Consider the following 19,066-nt stretch of genomic DNA (forward strand, 5'->3'; position numbering starts at 1 on the left):
ACGGACTCACATCCAGACACACGCACAGACATTTGTTCAGAATTTGATTCTGAGTCGATAGGTATACGTGAAGGTGAGTCTACGAGGTCAAATAAAGAAGTTCATTTTTCGAGTGATTTTAAAGCCTTTCCTCATTGAGGTGAGGAAGGCAAAAACTCAAAAATGATTATAGCAGTAGATTTTTTTTTTTCAAAGAACTGCTAATGTTTGCAAGAATGGAAAAAAAAACTAACAAAAATATTATGAAAATTAAAATAGTTTGTTTAAAAAAATGCAAATAAATTCCCAAAATATTTTAGGAGATGAACTACTGTTTGAAGTTCTTTCATATGTTTTAAAAAATTAAAAAACTCAACAAAAAATATACGACAAACAAGAAGAGGTTACTTTTAAAAATAAAATTAAAACTGAAAAAATATTTCAGTAGTCGATTTTTTTTTAGAAAAATGCTCATGGATGATTTCACAAAAACATTACGACAGTCATAAATAAGTTGTTCGAAGAAAAAAAAACTTGAAAACAATTTTAGAATTCGTTTTTTTACATAAATATTCATGTTTGAAAAATGAAAAAAAAATTAAAAGAAAACTTACAAAAATATGAAGCATTCAAGTATAGGTTGCTTTTGGAATATTTTTTTTGTTATTACAAAATATTATTACAAAAAGTAATTTTTTAAAAGAATGAAATATTTCTCAAAAAATGGTTTGAAATTTATTCCGTTTATTTAAAAAAAAAATGTCATCGCTAAAAGGATGGATAAACTCACAGAAAAAAAAAACAGATTTTTTTGCAAGAAATGATTTTTTCCAGAATATTTTTGATGTTTATATTTATTATTATGTGTTTTATCTTTCTCATTCGACCTTTTGTCCTTTCAGCGTTTTGTCCATTCGACCTTATGTCCTTGGATCTTTTGATGCACATCTCATTTTCGAACATTCTATTGCGAAATTCCCACTAACTTGGACTTCGCACTAAATTATTGCTATCGATCGCAATATTGTGACTTGTCAAACTGCTTCTTTTCGCTTTTAAATTTCTTGAAAAATTATCAAAGCGAGCTGATGTTTGCCAGCTGTCAACCGCAGTTTTAAAGCGCGAATGTCCAGTTTGGTGGAAAATGCGACTGGAAAAGTAAATAAACAACTACTGGTTGCCTAGTTTTTCCAACTCTTGTTGCTACAAGTTCGAGAGAAAAGTTACAGTGCAAGAATCAATGCAAAATGCAAATTTTTCAATAATTTGCACCCTAAAACGATGTTGATTTGGACATTTTGTGTTAAAGGGGCTTTTAAGAAAACAAGCTAAAACCCGACAAACTTCGTCTTGTCTATTTTTTCGTTTCTTGATGTTTTTAGCTGGTTTGCTTATTCAGCCTCCTGTGATCAAAATTTGATTATGCGTAACTTTTCCCATACAATCTGCAGAATTTCCGGAATCGGTTCCAGAGTGACCAAAGTTGTCATTTTTTGGTGTAAAAACCTTCTTTGGACTTATTAGAACCCAACGCAACAAAGAGCACCTCGATCCGAATTGATTTGCTATTTTGGGCAAAGCAATCCACTTTAACGACCCCCGGGTCTTTTGAGGGCTCTGTTGCAAGTTTCTGCTCATTTCTAGGCGTCCGAAGGTTATGTTTGGTGAGTCACCCTAAACCTCTTTTACGCAAATGGACCGACGTTTTACTTCCCCATCCGATAGAAGGCCAGGAGGAAAAGGCGGGAATCGAACCCACGCCCCATAGGAACTTACGGATCGGCAGCCGAAGCCGCTAACCACCGCGCTACGAGGCCCTATTTTGGGCCTAGTACCTATTTTGGGTCTACCAAACTTAATTCAACGAAATTGAGCATTTCACCAAATCCGGCAGTAATCTGCCACTTGATAATGATACGTGCGGTCATTATCTTCATTTTGGTGGGCAAGAATTATTTACTTTTTCCTTCTAAATTAGAAATAATGCAATAAAAATAGTGTGGGGTCCTCGCGTAACGGACGCAGCTCGTAAAAGCCGCCGATCGTCCACCCGTCCGCCCACTGACCGAAGTCCGTACGCTGGTCGCCCCGGAACACTAATCCGGTTCTCCCGGAACCACTCGCGTCGTGCCGCAGCTCGTCGCTGCGTGCACTCCTTCACACTGTCCGCATGAGACTAACTCTCTCGCGTCCTTTCCCTCTCCCACACAACTTCTCTCACACAACTTGTGCCAAGGGGCAGCACACTCGGAGGGTCGGACCCTACAATCCCCCCTTGGTTTTATTTGAAAGATATGACTTTAGAGCTTAATTAAGTTTCTTGTACTCATACAAGCGCACCATAAGGTTTTGAGTTTATCCCACCAATACAACCACACTTACTAATATTCGCAGAAACCATACATTCGAGCGTAGTTTGTTGAATTGCTCATTGGTACCGTTCAAAGTAAACTCTTCTCTAAATCGATATTTTCCAAAGCAAGACTAGATGAAATAGACTCTTATTCATTAGGTTGAAAGTTCCTTCTCACATGTCTGAAAACTAGCAGTTTATCGAGTTACATACTAGCGTTGCATATTCATATGAAAAACTATCAGGTATAAATCCTCCTTTTTAATTTAGTTTTTAATTACTCTGCAAATATTCCAAATACTCAATTTTGCTCCAATCCATTCTCTCTTCGTTTTTTTTTCAAGTATCTTGAATATTACATCCTCATTTATTCATGTTGTTTATATCTATATATGGAAATAGCATCTTAGTCAATCGTGCCTCTTATGTTGCATATCAGCACTTTACCGTTCAATCAAACAAGTTTCTATCAAAAGTGTTGCAAAACATTTTGTTTGTTCTGAATGTATCCTGTTGTGACAAGAAACGTGACTAATCGTGCCATAGTAACAAAAGTTAGCTTTGCTTAAACTTTTTTTTTTGGAAACTGGTACATAATTCTTAAATATTCCTTTTGTTGAACTACACGAAACAAACGATCTACACATTTCAGCATAAAATCTATTATTTAAACATGCTCCGTTACCGAATCCGCCTTATGCCTTTCCAATTCTAGGACAATTTTCTTCATTGCAAAACACATCTAAAAATCCGTCTTATAATCTACTCTAACGATTACATAATTCTGTCCCTCAATCATTCAACATGTTTTGACTGAAATATAGACAAATCCTTGTTGTATCAATATCAATTCGTCCAAGTTCTATCTTAGTAATATCTAAATCCCATTAGGCACTCAATTCTCCTACACCACCTATGTCAGCAAGAAAACTCTGTTCCACAATTTCCAGTATGACGTTGACATAATTCGTACCTATCGTATTTTAGTTCAGCTACTAAAATATAAACTAAAGCAGAAATTTAAGTTACACTCGTGATACAGATTTATTATACTTATTAAACTAACAAATGGCAAAACCAAATTTATTTACTTTTTATATCAACGTAAGTTCAGAAGCTTCTATCTTCATTCTCTAGTGATTTATGTTAAATTTTCTAAATTTGACTACATTGGAAACAAATAACACATTGCCAAGGTAAATCTCACAAGAGCATCCACAATTTCTATTTTGGTTACGTTTCATCCAAGTAATGAACTGATTATTTAAATGCTTATTTTATATATTTATACAAACAACTACCTAAAACCCCAAACATCTACATATAAATTCTTTGCAGTGTAAACATTCCTAATACGTTGTTGTACAACAGTGGACATCGAACATGGATGTGGATCACTGTTAAAGCTTTCTACAATAAGTGCTTCCGTAAATCAATTCATTCTTTTGTACTCTTCAATAATGAATCATCAATCTTTAAAAAAATCATTCTCCTTCATCCTTAAATTCACCATACAATACATTCATAATGTTCTTATGATTGTTAACACCTCATACAACTGTTCTCAAACCAACATGGCTAAACATGCCTGAATAGCTTATTTTTTATGGATCGATGTCCCTAAAAATCCACTTACTTTTGCAATCACAGTTATATTACTTAACTCAACTACCATGTCATCCTTATATGTTATACTAACTAATCCATGTAACCTTCCCTAAAGAACTCATTAGTGATCTCACCCAATGTTACTCCAGTCACATAAGCTAGAGATAGGCACATTTCCTTTAATATTCCGATTAGTATTTACTAAATCATGTAACTCAATCTCCAACATAATAAATTCTATTGATTACTGTGTTTTACTTAATCTGTGTTTTCAGTAACTGTGTTAAACTGTGTTATCAGTAACTCCTAGCAATGTTTGAATAAAGTGACAAAATCTCCAACAATTTAACACTGAATACATCCCTAAATTTGATTTTCTTTGACTTCCCATTGAACACAATTACCATAGTTAGGCATCACTTGGAACTGAATATTTTACTAAACCTTTGGCTCATTCAAATCTACCGAATTAATGTCACTCTATCAATAACCGTATTGTGTATACATTTAGATTAACCACTCCAAATCTAGAATCAAACGCATTTTCCATAGTATCATTTCCTCCAATAACTACACAAATAATAAAAATAAGCATTAGATTTCAACTGATCCCCGCAATTATTCTATCATTTTACAAACATTTTGCTACTTGTTTTCACTACTGAGCATTTCCAAACTGTTTCATCCAGAGCACACTGGATCACAATGATCGATATCAACAGCCACTGACAGTTATTTTCTATACCTGTTACACCCCGAAACAATTGATTTTAGAACATATATGTTCTCTACCATCTGAAACCACACTTACTATGACACCCGTGGACAATATATTTGTCCATCACCTGTACCGACAGCTACAGGGACGATTAATTACAGCTAGACATCTGATTACCTTCCGCAACAGTTACAAACAACTCAATGACTAATCGTATTCAGCTAAATGACTTAAAACTTTACCCGTGAACATATTAACACCGCCTATAATAACTATAGGAATAGCTCGAATCAGTTCATGAACAGCTAAACAGCTGAACATTTTACCCGTGAACAACCATTTGTTCACCATCTATAATTACTATAGGGACAGTTCTAATCAATTCGTGAACAGCTAGACAACTGAACACTTTACCCATGAACAACCATTTGTTCACCACCTATAATAACAATAGGGACATTTTCAATCCATTCGTGAACAGCTAGACAACTGAACACTTTACCCGTGAACAACCATTTGTTCACCACCTATAATAACTATAGGGACAGTTCTAATCAATTCGTGAACAGCTAGAAAACTGAACACTTTACCCGTGAACAACCATTTGTTCACCACCTATTATAACAATAGGGACATTTTCAATCCATTCGTGAACAGCTAGACAACTGAACACTTTACCCGTGAACAACCATTTGTTCACCACCTATAATAACTATAGGGACAGTTCTAATCAATTCGTGAACAGCTAGACAACTGAACACTTTACCCGTGAACAACCATTTGTTCACCACCTATTATAACAATAGGGACAGTTTCAATCAATTCGTAAACAGCTAGATAACTGATCACTTTGTCCGTAACAATTATTGGTGCACCAACTGTGACAACTATAATAGAGACTTTTACCCGTGAACCACATTTTGTTCACCACCTGTTTCACAACAGGGACGATAACGATTCAACAACTTCATGTTATCACCTTTTGATTTACAGGAACATTTTACCCGTGAACACCTTCATGTCCACCACCTGCTCAACTACAGGGACATCCACCCGTGAACAACCTCATGTTCACCACCTGTTCAATTACAGGGACATTTCACCCGTGAACAACTTCATGTTCACCACCTGTTTAATTACAGGGACATTCACCCGGAAAGGTTTCACCCGTGAACAACTTCATGTTCACCACCTGTTCAATTACAGGGACATTTCACCCGTGAACAACTTCATGTTCACCACCTGTTAAATCACAGGGACATTCACCCGGAAAGGTTTCACCCGTGAACAACTTCATGTTCACCACCTGTTCAACTACAGGGACATTTACCCGTGAACAACTTCATGTTCACCACCTGTTTAATAACAGGGACATTCCACTCGGAACCAATCCACCCGTGAACAGATTTCTGTTCACCACCTGCAACCAATGTTACAGGGACATTATCCCGTGAACAACTTCCTGTTCACCACCTGCAACCAATGTTACAGGGACATTATCCCGTGAACAACTTCCTGTTCACCACCTGCAACCAATGTTACAGGGACATTATCCCGTGAACAACTTCCTGTTCACCACCTGCAACCAATGTTACAGGGACATTTCTCTTGGTGCCTGCCTGTCTAAACATAGAATAAAACGTCATCAATCATTACACGCTCCACAAGTAAGATTGTCCTTGTCACGCGTCAACTGCTCTCAATCGTTTGAAAACCGAAACTTTTAAATAATCCTACGTCAAACAGTTGAAGTTAATCGTCAAAACTAGTGTAGTAGAAATTATACGTCAAAAACTATGTAGTCCTACGTTGAAATAATCAAAGTTCTACGTCAAAATTATTATTATTATTATTTTGTCTAATGTTAAACAATTATTGTTTCCGTCAAATTGTCTTTTGTCAATTGTCTCAAAGTCTTGAGTTAAAATAATCGAAATTCTACGTCAAATTTATTGTAGTTCTACGTTAAAATAATTTAAGTTCTTCATCAAAATTACTGTAGTCCTACGTTAACCACTGAATTCTACACCAAAACAATCAGTCATCTATTCGTCTTGATTATGCATAGGCCACAAAACGCACCCCACCATGTGACGTTTTTCTTATGTGTGTGTCGAGAATGCATACACACAACAATCCATGCATCACTGCAATCGTCATGATCCTTCTTGCCCTCCTTCCTAGAAAGATCTAATCGAAAGAGAGAGAGAGAGCACTTCATCTTTCCTCCTCTTTTTTAACAGAATTTGAAAACAGCGCAACTGTCTTCAAAACAACGGCCCAACTTAGCACCTGCTGAGCTTCAAATACCTGTTAATCCTCGTCGCCAACTTTGTGGGGTCCTCGCGTAACGGACGCAGCTCGTAAAAGCCGCCGATCGTCCACCCGTCCGCCCACTGACCGAAGTCCGTACGCTGGTCGCCCCGGAACACTAATCCGGTTCTCCCGGAACCACTCGCGTCGTGCCGCAGCTCGTCGCTGCGTGCACTCCTTCACACTGTCCGCATGAGACTAACTCTCTCGCGTCCTTTCCCTCTCCCACACAACTTCTCTCACACAACTTGTGCCAAGGGGCAGCACACTCGGAGGGTCGGACCCTACAAATAGCACTCTTCACTTTTTCTTGGCAAATCGCTAGTTGCCCATTAGGTCGAAAATTTTCACCACTTTTGCTTACCGCTTGTTGACACTCAGCGTCACGGCTTTGATCGCTCAGCACACGAATGACAGCTGTTCCCCGAATCTCCAACCACCGGCAATAGGTTTTTTGTGGGTTGCACAATCACGTTGCAAAAACAATCACTAAACTGCCTCCAAATCAATAAAATAACTGATTAAAGTTACTTCGTCCATTTCGGAGAGAATGGCTCTATATTGAGTCCATTTGACACTTCTACAAATTGTGACAGTGTGTGTGCGCTTTTCACAAGTTACAGTCTTTCTTGCATATTACGGGCTTGTTGTTTGGCTACGCAACAAATGTTTAATTATGTTTAAAACTCGTAAAGAATGATATAAATCATGTTCAAGCTAATTATGCACGTAATGCAAGTGAAATCAGTCATTCCAATGTGGATTTATGGCTTATAACATCACAATGATTGAGCATGTTTGTCGACCGAATTTGGGCGGCTGTATTGTACGAGCTGGGGCTGAACCGAACGTCAAAAAAGTTCGCCACTTGCTTCGAGATTTCAACCAACCAGAAGGTAGGCCAAAAATATGCACAAAGAAGGTCGTATGCTAGAAGCGATATCCCCAAAATAGAGACAAAAAATGTTTTAGTTTCTCGGGCTTTTACAGAAATATAAAGTATTTTCGTCAAAAATGTGATTAAGTAAGAGCATTAGCATTAAAAACCCATCTTATTCATGTAATACAAGCAAGGCTGCCTATAGCAGCCTTTGAGAATACATCAAATAAAAAGTGCGCTCGGCTTAGTAGGCCCAAAATAGAGACAAATACCCTAGATTGGAAGATTTGATGCCGTAAAAAAAATAAATGGGTTCTTCATAGAATTCTCCCATTTTCCGTTACTCAAATGTAATTTTGTTGGGACACGTCATTTTATGGGAAATTTAATGTTCATTTTGAATCTGCTTGAAAGCCTGACTATTCTGTGTACTTACATCAATTTTCAAACTGTGTCAAGATAGCACGACAAGATTGAAACTAACAAAAATGCACGGAGTTTTTCGGTTTTTATTTAATATCTCAGGATTGGAATCGAAATTTGGGGATCTGTGAAGGTCTAAAGGTGAGGCATTGTGAGCTGCGTTCTTATCTCAATTCGTCCCAAAATCGACTTACGACGATATTATACTTTTTTAATTTTACAAATACTCTTCAATCACTCAATGTCGTATATTCCAATACATCAAAAAAGCTAAACGCATCATTGTGACAATTTGTGTTATTGGTATAACTTTTACTAGAAATATAGTGATTTGATCAAAAAAATACAGAAAAACAATGATCAGCGAAAAGCAATTTATCACTCTTCACTGTGCTCAAAACCATGTCCAGTTAATCAAATTTATTGCAGTTTTTGCCCAAACAAACAGTGATACTTCACGAGCATAATGCATTCCCTGCCCATTTGTTAGCACGCAGTTTAATGTCCTTCCTAAAATCAATAAATGCAGTGATAAATCTTCCTCGCATGGCAGAACGTCCCTTCGAAAGAATCGTATCATTCTGGAAGAAAGTAGCAAAAACATGACGGAAATACATCCTTCCAAACAATGCGGCCCAGCATCCTCTTATGCTCGCAGCATGCAGATGTCGTCCTAGGAATCTATTCCGCCAATTCCGCTGGGTTTCCAAAATACCTTCACAGCCAGCCAGCCAGCCACAGAACAGCACCTTGATTTGGGTTTATGAGCTGATGCCTGTTGAACATGCTGCTGCTGCTGCTTATGTTTCGCGCCAGATTCGTTTCTTCCTCCCCCGCAGCAGCATGAAGAGAGGAGGGAAAATTGACCTGCGTTTGAAACAAGAAAACTGTTGCTTCAGGCTGTTGAGTCTACGGTTTTTGTTGTTGTTGCTTTTTTTTCTCTCTGAAACGCTCAGCATCCCTTAAGAATGATGTCCTCGGAGATAAGGATGCTGTGGTGCATTCGTGTGTGTCGATCTTGTTTAACTGTATTTGTGAGAAAAAGGACCTCTGTCGGTCGTGGTATTGGAGATCTATTTGGAAATCAAAAAACATCTGCATTTGCAGCCGGTATGATTTGGTCTGTTTTGAAAACGATTTGAGGAAAAGAAAAACTACCCAGAAGAAGAAAGAAAAAACTGTTGCTTGTTTTGTCGAAGCCACGTGTACAATTATGAACCAGCGAAGCAACAGTCTTCAAAAAGTAAAGCAGCAACAGTTATCGTCCATGTTGTGTGTTGGGAAATCCATTTGGAAGGTTGTTATTCACATTCGAAGAATTTGGTGTGCGAAACAGAACGACGCAGCTTGTCCATATTGGTCGACGGTTTACCTCAAATAGGAAAATATGTAGGGGAACTATACCCTTTCTCAGCCTATTTCTATTATCGGCCTATCAGCACTTTGATCATGAATTACAGCTTAAATAAAGTGTTTTTGACTGTTCCAAAGTAATAAATAGCTCAACTCAAAGTGAGCAAGCAACTCTTCATTGTTGATACATCTGAAAATGTTGATTTAATAGCGGAAAACGGCAAAAGTGATGAGAATTGGTCGAACGGCTTAGTGTGATTAAAATGGGTATATTTCCCCTAGATTACTCAAAACGAACTTTGCTTGCTCCCTTGGGGCGCATTTTTCTCAATTTAGAGCGGTCTAATGCTTAGTGGAGCGTGCGGTTGCGGTTGTTTTGTTTGGCCAAAATGCGAAGAAAATCGATATCAGATTTGCAAAATGCTGGACTGATTGAAATTTGAATGTCTAGAATTACTTTTTGGCTTATTTTTGGCATTTTCAAATGTTTGGGTAGAATTTCAGATTTAAAAAAAAATATTGAGGAAGCAGAAAACTTCACAAAATTTTCATTTTGTTTCATTGTAGAGCGTCCAATTTCCCGAGAAACGGGAAATTTTCATCCAATTTCCCGGGAAATCTCGGGAATTATATTGAAAATTGTTCTGAACTTGGTTCAATATTATTCAATGAAACTATTTAGGACAGCTACTTTAATAAACAAATAAGAGTGAAGATCAATTAATTGCATGGCTGCATGTACAAAATCATACAGCTACCAGAAAATGAATATTTTCAAGAATCAAGAACAATAAATCCAAAAAATATCTGAGATATTTTTTATAGGAAATATTTTGTATCAAAATGTTGATACAGTAAGTAAAATGAATCCATACTCCACAATCACAATTCTTTTAAATTTTCCTCTGAGACCAGTTTGAGAGAGTGTGGTTTGACCCATACATTGGAATCGGTAAAAAACATGCTGAAATTTTATTTTTCATGACAAATATCTTTTCTAAAACAAGTAATACTGGTTTCAGCTCTTGAATAAAATGGTACAGCTTTTTATTATTTGCTTAAAACTATAGTTTTCGAATTTGTTTTTCTTCAAGTTTTGAATATTTTTTTTCATTTTTCGAGCACCTCTCAAAACATACAAAGTAGCTTTTCAATTAAAGGTTTTATTTTACCACATGATTTTCAAGTTTATAATTGACTTCGCTTGAACTTTTTTTTTAATGGTACAAAAATATTATTAAAATTTTACGTACATCTCATTTGATTATGGTAAAAAAAATGTCAAACAAACTCACTATATTACTTTGGCAGTAAGGGGTTAATACATTTTTTAAACAAAATATCATCAATAATTCTATAAAAAAAAACATAACTTCATTGAGTAAATCAATTCATTATGCAAGATCTTTTTATAGTTGCTTCAGAAATTAATATCATCAGATATAATTGCTGGTATCAAAATTCCTGATAATCTGAAAAATGAACAAAACAATGAATAATTGAACAAAATAATGTTTAGTTTTTTCAATTAAATATTTTTCAGAGCATTTTCAAAATATTGGTATAAAAAAAGTTAAGAAAAAATAATTCCCGGGAAATTTACAAATTTGAAATATCATTGAAAATTGAACCAAAAGTAACAGAAATATCGCAAGTTGTAAATTATGTGCTGATTAGATAAAATGTAGAAAAAGTTGATTTTCATAGTGTTTGAGCTCTAAAAATTCCAGAAAGGAAAGTTGTAGGAAACATTCCAGTTATTCGAAAACATTTTTAAGCAGATGCCTTTTCCTTCATAAAGTAATTGAAAATTGCAAAAGAATTGAATATTTTTTGAAAAAAATACCTTATAATGCCTTTAAATAGAAAGCGTTGTAGTGTATCATAAAATGTTTGATGTCAATAATGAGTTTTAAAATTCAGCTTGACAATAATATAGTTTTATTTCTACCAAAAATTATTTTTTTCGAATATTTACATGCCCGTTTTCTATGATGCCAATTGGCTTCTCTTGTCAAAAAAAGAATCATGCAAAGTTGCATTAAAATATAAAAATAAAAACAAAGGAAAGTCGATTTGCTAAACTGTAGAGAAATCCTATTTATGTAGAATTTTACTTTACATTTTTCTTGTTTTTTTGTAAAATTTCTGTGAGTTTTTCTATTGCTTCAAAATATTTTTAGCTTATTTTTATAGCAATTTTGTGAGTTTCTCTATTCTGTTTATTTTTATTGCACTGATATACGACAAAGTCTTCTGCTTCCTTGTTCGTCTAACCATTGTTGTGAGTTTTTCCATTCCTTCATATAGCAGTTCTTTAATAAAAAATATGAGAAAAAGTATGCAGTCAAACATATTCATATCGTTGTTGTTGATTTTATTGAGGAGAACTTTAACCTTTTGGGTCATTCACTACCTTAAACTCATATTATCCCAATATAATGTTTTGTAATAACTTTGTAACAGGTTTTGAAATGATTTGACAATATAAGTAGTTTTTTTACATTTTTTTGTATTTCTTAAAAACACTTATTGAGTGAAATTTAAAGTCAAATGTTCTGTATTTTGTCAATAAATCGTTTAAATCAAAAAAAAAAATTGAAAAGTATTAATTTTCAAAACAAGTACTGAAAAGTATTTCTTCTCAAAACAAGTGCTGAAAAGTTCAACTTTTCAGCATCCATTTCAGTGCTGAGAAGTAAGCATTTGTTTTGAAATGTTTTTCTATTCGATTCTGTTAGTTTTAATAGATGAAAGTAGGCTATTTCGTCATGCGAGAATGACAGGAAAAGTAGGAAGTTTCACGACGGAATTGCAAAAAATAAATTATAATGTTTAAAAAAGAATCACAAATTTGCAAATTTTTGAAGAGGCGAGGTTTGGTTGTGTACTAGAATGAAACTCACGTTAGTTACATGTATGCTTTTCTTTTAATATGGTTTTTATGCTTTCAGCTCAGTTAAAAATTGAATCTTAAAATTGTTAAAGATAATAAATTGCAATCGCAATATCTCAATAAAATTGGAAAAAAAAATATTGTGTGATCTCACTAAATTTCCTGCAAGAAACTTTGGAACCATCAGAAACTTTAGATGATGTAACGCTTCGGATAGTGTAAGCATTCAAGTATAAAAAGCATAAAACATAAAAACGCAGCTTTGGAAGATATGCGGCCATTCGGTGTGCGCTCTACGTTTGAAAATTAGAACTAAATGTTGCGTGCAATATTGCTGGAAATTTTGCTCGCAATTTTCTCAAATCAATCACCACGCGTCTCCATGAAATGTGCACAATTTTTCATATTTTTTTAGCGTTATTTTTTATAACTTTATTCAAAAATAGAATCATCCTAACAAAATTTCAACACATAGCTTTTTTTAAGGTGCCTAAAACACTTTTACAGAATCTAACATCTATTATCAAATTGCTGATAAGCCAACAGATGGAGCCCGATGTAATTACATGCAATTTTCCTGCATCTAGACCAAGTTTTTATTTTTAACGTGCACTTTATTAAAATTATGGGACAATCCATAAACCACGTGGACATTTTTTTGCAATCTCATCCCCCTCCCCTTCTCATCGTGAACAACCGCCGACACTCCCCCTCCCCATGAAATTGCCCACGTGGATTATGGATGGTCCCTATACAGTGAAACCCATTTTTACGCGGTGCGTTACGTATTTCTAATTTGTCGAATTCTCTGGAACGGCGCAACATTTTGTTAATGTTTTAAAAGTAATTTGTAGGTTTTGTTCAGATCTACAAAACGCTTTTTTAAGATTGCAAAAATATTGTATGGTTTAGGAGAAATTTACGAAATAAAAAGCGTAACGCCACCGCGTAAAAAGAGGTTTCTCTATTATTATTTTTTTCCTTTTTCTGAAAATAGGTTTTTTAATATTCCTTTAAAAATTCATCCATAAACTACTAGTTATTTTATATTATTTGTACTTTTTAAAAACATAATTGTAATGTTTTTGATATCTATTCCCATGTTCAATTTTTCACCACCCACAAACATGTCTAAAATGTACATGCACACATATTTGTTACAACATGCAAACAAAAAGGTCCCACCACGCTCTGCACCTCAATTTCGTAATCTAAAATATTGAAGGATACAAAAAAATATGCACCACTTGTCGTGTAACTATTGTTGCGGCGGTAGAGTAGGACATTTGTGAAGGCCGATCACGTACGCTAGTTTTGCGGGGGTTTTGCATCTGTCGTTGCTGATCTGGGCTAATGCCAACAGGTTCAGATGAAAGGTTTGAGACTCTCATGCAGACATGCATTGGCACTGAGGGCCCTTCTTAACGGCACGCAGCTTGTTCTTAATGGAGCAGATCTCTACGGAATCGGTATTTTTTCTTTAATTTTAATATTTGTATTTTTTAATCAGGCTGAAACTTTTTTGGTGCCTTCGGTATGCCCAAAGAAGCCATTTTGCATCATTAGTTTGTCCATATAATTTTCCATACAAATTTGGCAGCTGTCCATACAAAAATGATATGTGATAATTCAAAATTCTGTATCTTTTGATGGAATTTTCTGATCGATTTGGTGTCTTCGGCAAAATTGTAGGTATGGATATGTACTACACTGAAAAAAAAGATACACGGTAAAAAATTTTTTGGTGATTTTAAATTTCACTTTTTGTCACTAAAACTTGATTTGCAAAGAAACACTATTTTTAATTATTTTTATTTTTTGCTATGTTTTAGAGAATAAATTGCCAACTTTTTAGAAATTTTCAAAATGGGCAAAAAATCTTTGACTGAGTTATGATTTTTTGAATCAATACAGATTATTTCAAAAAATCAAAATACTGGTCGCAAAAATTTTTCAACTTCATTTTTCGATGTAAAATGGAATTTGCAATCAAAAAGTACTTTAGAGAATTTTTGATAAAGTGCACCGTTTTCAGGTTATAGTCATTTTAGGTGACTTTTTTGAAAATAGTCGCAGTTTTTCATTTTTTAAAATTGGTGCCCATGTTTGCCCACCTTTGAAAAAAATATTTTTGAAAAGCTGAGAAAATTCTCTATATTTTGCTTTTTCGGACTTTGTTGATACGACCCATAGTTGCTGAGATATTGCCATGCAAAGGTTAAAAAACAAGAAAAATGATGTTTTCTAAGTCCCACCCAAACAACCCACCATTTTCTAATGTCGATATCTCAGCAACTATAGGTCCGATTTACAATGTTAAAATATGAAACATTCATGAAATTTTTCGATCTTTTCGAAAAAAATATTTTCAAAAATTTAAAATCAAGATTAACATTTCAAACGGGCCAAACATTCAATATTACGCCCATTCCATTTTACATCGAAAAATGAAGTTGAAAATTTTTTGCGACCAATATTTCGATTTTTTGAAATAATCTTTATTGATTCAAAAAATCATAACTCGGTCATAGATTTTTTGCCCATTCTGGAAATTTCATTTGGCATTTTATGTCCTCTAAAACATAGCAAAAAATAAAATAAAAATTAAAAATAGTGTTTTTTTGCAAATCAAGTTTTAGTGACAAAAAGTGAAATTAAAAATCACCAAAAAAAATTTTACCGTGTATCATTTTTTTTCAGTGTAGTCCATATCCTACAACTTTGCCGAAGACACCAAATCGATCAGAAAATTCCTTCAAAAGATACATAATTTTGAATTTTCACATATCATTTTTGTATGGACAGCTGCCACATTTGTATGGAAAATTAAATGGACAAACTAATGATGCAAAATGGCTTCTTTGGGCATACCGAAGGCACCAAAAAAGTTTCAGCCGGGCGAATGACCGAAATCTCAGAGAATTGCTCAATGGCATTTTCGTTTAAAGTAATGTTATGCTTGTTGCTTGTTAAAAACTTGTTCATTTTGACAAGAATAATACGTAGAAAACATTGGAAAAAAATATTTAAGCTATATGTTCATGTGATTGTGCTCATGAGATCTCAATAGAACTTCTTAAAAGTAGTTTGAGTGCACTTAAAGGTTCTTACTCTATATCCCACTTGGCTTTCAATATTATCTCGCAATGTCTTCTGGATCTTTAAAGATTAGCTTAATAAGTGTACTTCAATCACTGGCACAACATGCTAGGATTCATCTACGCGAAATACCATAACTTGTTCTTCTAAATGAGGAGTTAGAGCGAATGCATGTCTGCTCTCATGTTCTCAGGCTTACTTTTGTTATTTTTTAAATTACCTTTTTTTAAGAGTATGGTTGACATAAAAGGGAAAGCTGTCAGAATGGTTTGCCAAAAATGGGAAAAACAGAACACTTGTTAATAAACAGTTCAATTCAATCGATAATAATTTTTGTTTTCTTCCAGTTATACCAATAAAAATTTAATTGTTTGTCTCCCTTCCCGTTTCAAAAAATGTCGAAAAAAAGAGCAGAAAAAATAACCGACATGTTCATTTAGAAATTACTTGAAGAATATATTTTTTTATTAAACTATTTGAAAAGCTATAGGTTCAACAAAATAAGGCTGTTGATTAAGTGACGTAAAACCTTCAAAAGACAAAGTAGTCGAATTACTGTTACATTGAATTTTGCAGATTTTTTTTAGTTACGCTTGAATTTTTAATATCAATTTCAAGCCCAGTGATTTTGCAAGTTTTTGTGGGTCATGTAGGGTAGGGTAGTCATCAATGAGAGACTTTTGATTTTTACCATTCAACGATTTTAGTATTTTTTTCATCCGCATATTTCAAGGAGCTTTTTGTTGAAATTTCTTTCTTTTTATGTGTTCTAACATTGACCAACATATGAGATCGATCTGACGTCTACAGCCAGAGTTATTCAACTGTCTCACTGTAGACGCACTTGGCAGGAACCATGAGACAGCTGGGGGACAATGAGACACTCTACGAAAATCAATACTTTTCTAGTAAAACATCATATTTTTGTATTGTTTCATTGCAGGTGACTTGCCTTGAACATTTTAAAGCAATTTTGGCAACTTGAAACTTTAATTAACAAAAGTTATACTGAAAAGTATTTAAATTTTGTAAAATATATTTATGTATACCAAACAACTTTGTATTTTTGGTTAAATGAGGTTAAAACCAAGGGGATGGAAACTCTTAGAGCTATAATTATTATGTTGACCAGTATATCAAAATATATGTTAGTATACTTATTATTTCCTTTACATATCGCCAGTATACTTACCAATATACTGAGAGTATCTTAGTATACTGACAGTTTATTGCTTTTCGGTTAGTATACTAACAAGTATACTGGAATATCGTTAGTATACTTAGTATTCCTAAGTAATATTAGAGTTTCCAGCCCCTTGGTTAAAACTCAATAAACATGTTAAAAATCACTTCCAATTCATGTTTTGAAGGATTTCCCTAGATTTTGAAAAGTTAAATGATGAAAAATCATAGTGTCTCATTGTTACCCATGTGCTAAAATGAGAAGGGAACAATGAGACAGCCCTGGATTCTGGGTATATTCTTAATTTTGGTCAAATATAATGAAAGGCCATTGTAGTCCAACTCATTCCCTATCTAATGACGAAAGAAATTTGGAGAAATATTAGTTTTTGTGTTAATGGCAGATAATGAGCAAAAATGTAATTTTCGGTCATAATTTACTTTTATACCCAAAAATCAAACATTTATGAATAACTTTGCAAGGGCATGTATCCAGTAGACACACCTTTCCCCCAAATATTAGCCTGATTGGTTGAAACTACGAAACGTGAGAGCCATTTTATCATTGTTCCCCGTGTCTCATTGATGACTACTCTACCCTAATTAATCCTCTACAACCCAAATCAACCCCATAGTAATATTGGTTCAAATTTAGTGATCCCGATGATTTAAATCTTGCTTTTGAAAAAAAATACATAAATCAAAAATTGGCGATTTTTTTATACGAAAATCAAAATAAAAATATTTTTTATCTTTTTTTAATGAACTTTTGAAAATTGGCCTTTGTTATACACACGGGACCATTTTAACGAGTCTTCACCAAAATTTGGAGTCGCAGTGTTGAGATATCGTGGCACCCGTTTTTTTTTTAAACTGCTTACTCTAAATACAGCAATTCCATTTGAAAAGAGCCTAAACCGAAAAAAAAGTTCTCCGATCGGGCTCAAAATTTTTCTGGGGGTTCCTTGGCCAAAATAATTAGACCCGTATTTTTTTGTTTGGCCATTAGGGTGACCTACATCGTGCTAGGGTGGTTCGAAAAATGGCAATTTTCGTCATTTTTCGCAAAAACCACTTTTTTTAAAAAATCATATCTCCGCGCCATTTCATCCGATTTTAGCTGTCTTAGATGCAAAAGAAAGGTAATGAGTTTGGCTATTTAGAAAAAATAGTAAAAAGTTCAAAAAATCTAGCTTAACTATTGAAAAACTCGTATGAAAACTTAAAATGGCGTTTTGACCGTGTCTGGACCAAAAAGCCTATGTCTGAAAATATTTTTATCGGATTCCTCGGAAAATTTCACATAACATTTAAAAAAATTGGCGATGTCGAACCGTACGTTTTGGAGATACGATTTTTTGAAAATAAAAACTGCGTTTTTCGACGCGCCACGCGCAAAAACGGGAAAATGACGAAATCGGCAAAAAATCAACTTTTTTCACTAAAACTGCGATAACTTTAAAATTTCAGCGATGACCTATAGATGTTTGGGTATCAAAATTTTTGTAATTGAAAGACGCAACTTTTGGTACCATAACATCTATAGGTCATCGCTGAAATTTTAAAGTTATCGCAGTTTTAGTGGAAAAAGTTGATTTTTTGCCGATTTCGTCATTTTCCCGTTTTTGCGCGTGGCGCGTCGAAAAACGCAGTTTTTTTTCAAAAAATCATATCTCGGAAACGTACGGTTCGACATCGCCAATTTTTTGATATGTATTGTGAAATTTTCCGAGGAATCCGATAAAAATATTTTCAGACATAGGCTCTTTGGTCCAGACACGGTCAAAACGCCATTTTAAGTTTTCATACGACTTTTTCAATAGTTAAGCTAGATTTTTAGAACTTTTTACTATTTTTCCCAAATAGCCAAACTCATCACCTTTCTTTTGCGTCTAAGACAGCTAAAATCGGATGAAATGGCGCGGAGATATGATTTTTAGAAAAAAGTGGTTTTTGCGAAAAATGACGAAAATTGCCATTTTTCGAACCACCCTAGCACGATGTAGGCCACCCTAATGGCCAAACAAAAAAATACGGGTCTAATTATTTCGGCCAAGGATCCCCCAGAAAATTTTTGAGCCCGATCGGAGAACTTTTATTTTGGTTTAGGCTCTTTTCAAATGGAATTGCTGAATAGCTATATCTCGGCAATGATACAACCAAACGACTTCAATTTTGTTTTGTTAATAGCTGAAAATCTATATTTAAGTGCCCTGAAACAGACTTTGAAAAAAAGTTCAACTGTGTCATTTTGCCGATTTA

The sequence above is a fragment of the Culex quinquefasciatus genome, chromosome 2, assembly GCF_015732765.1.
Source record: "Culex quinquefasciatus strain JHB chromosome 2, VPISU_Cqui_1.0_pri_paternal, whole genome shotgun sequence".
Lineage (NCBI taxonomy): Eukaryota > Metazoa > Arthropoda > Insecta > Diptera > Culicidae > Culex > Culex quinquefasciatus.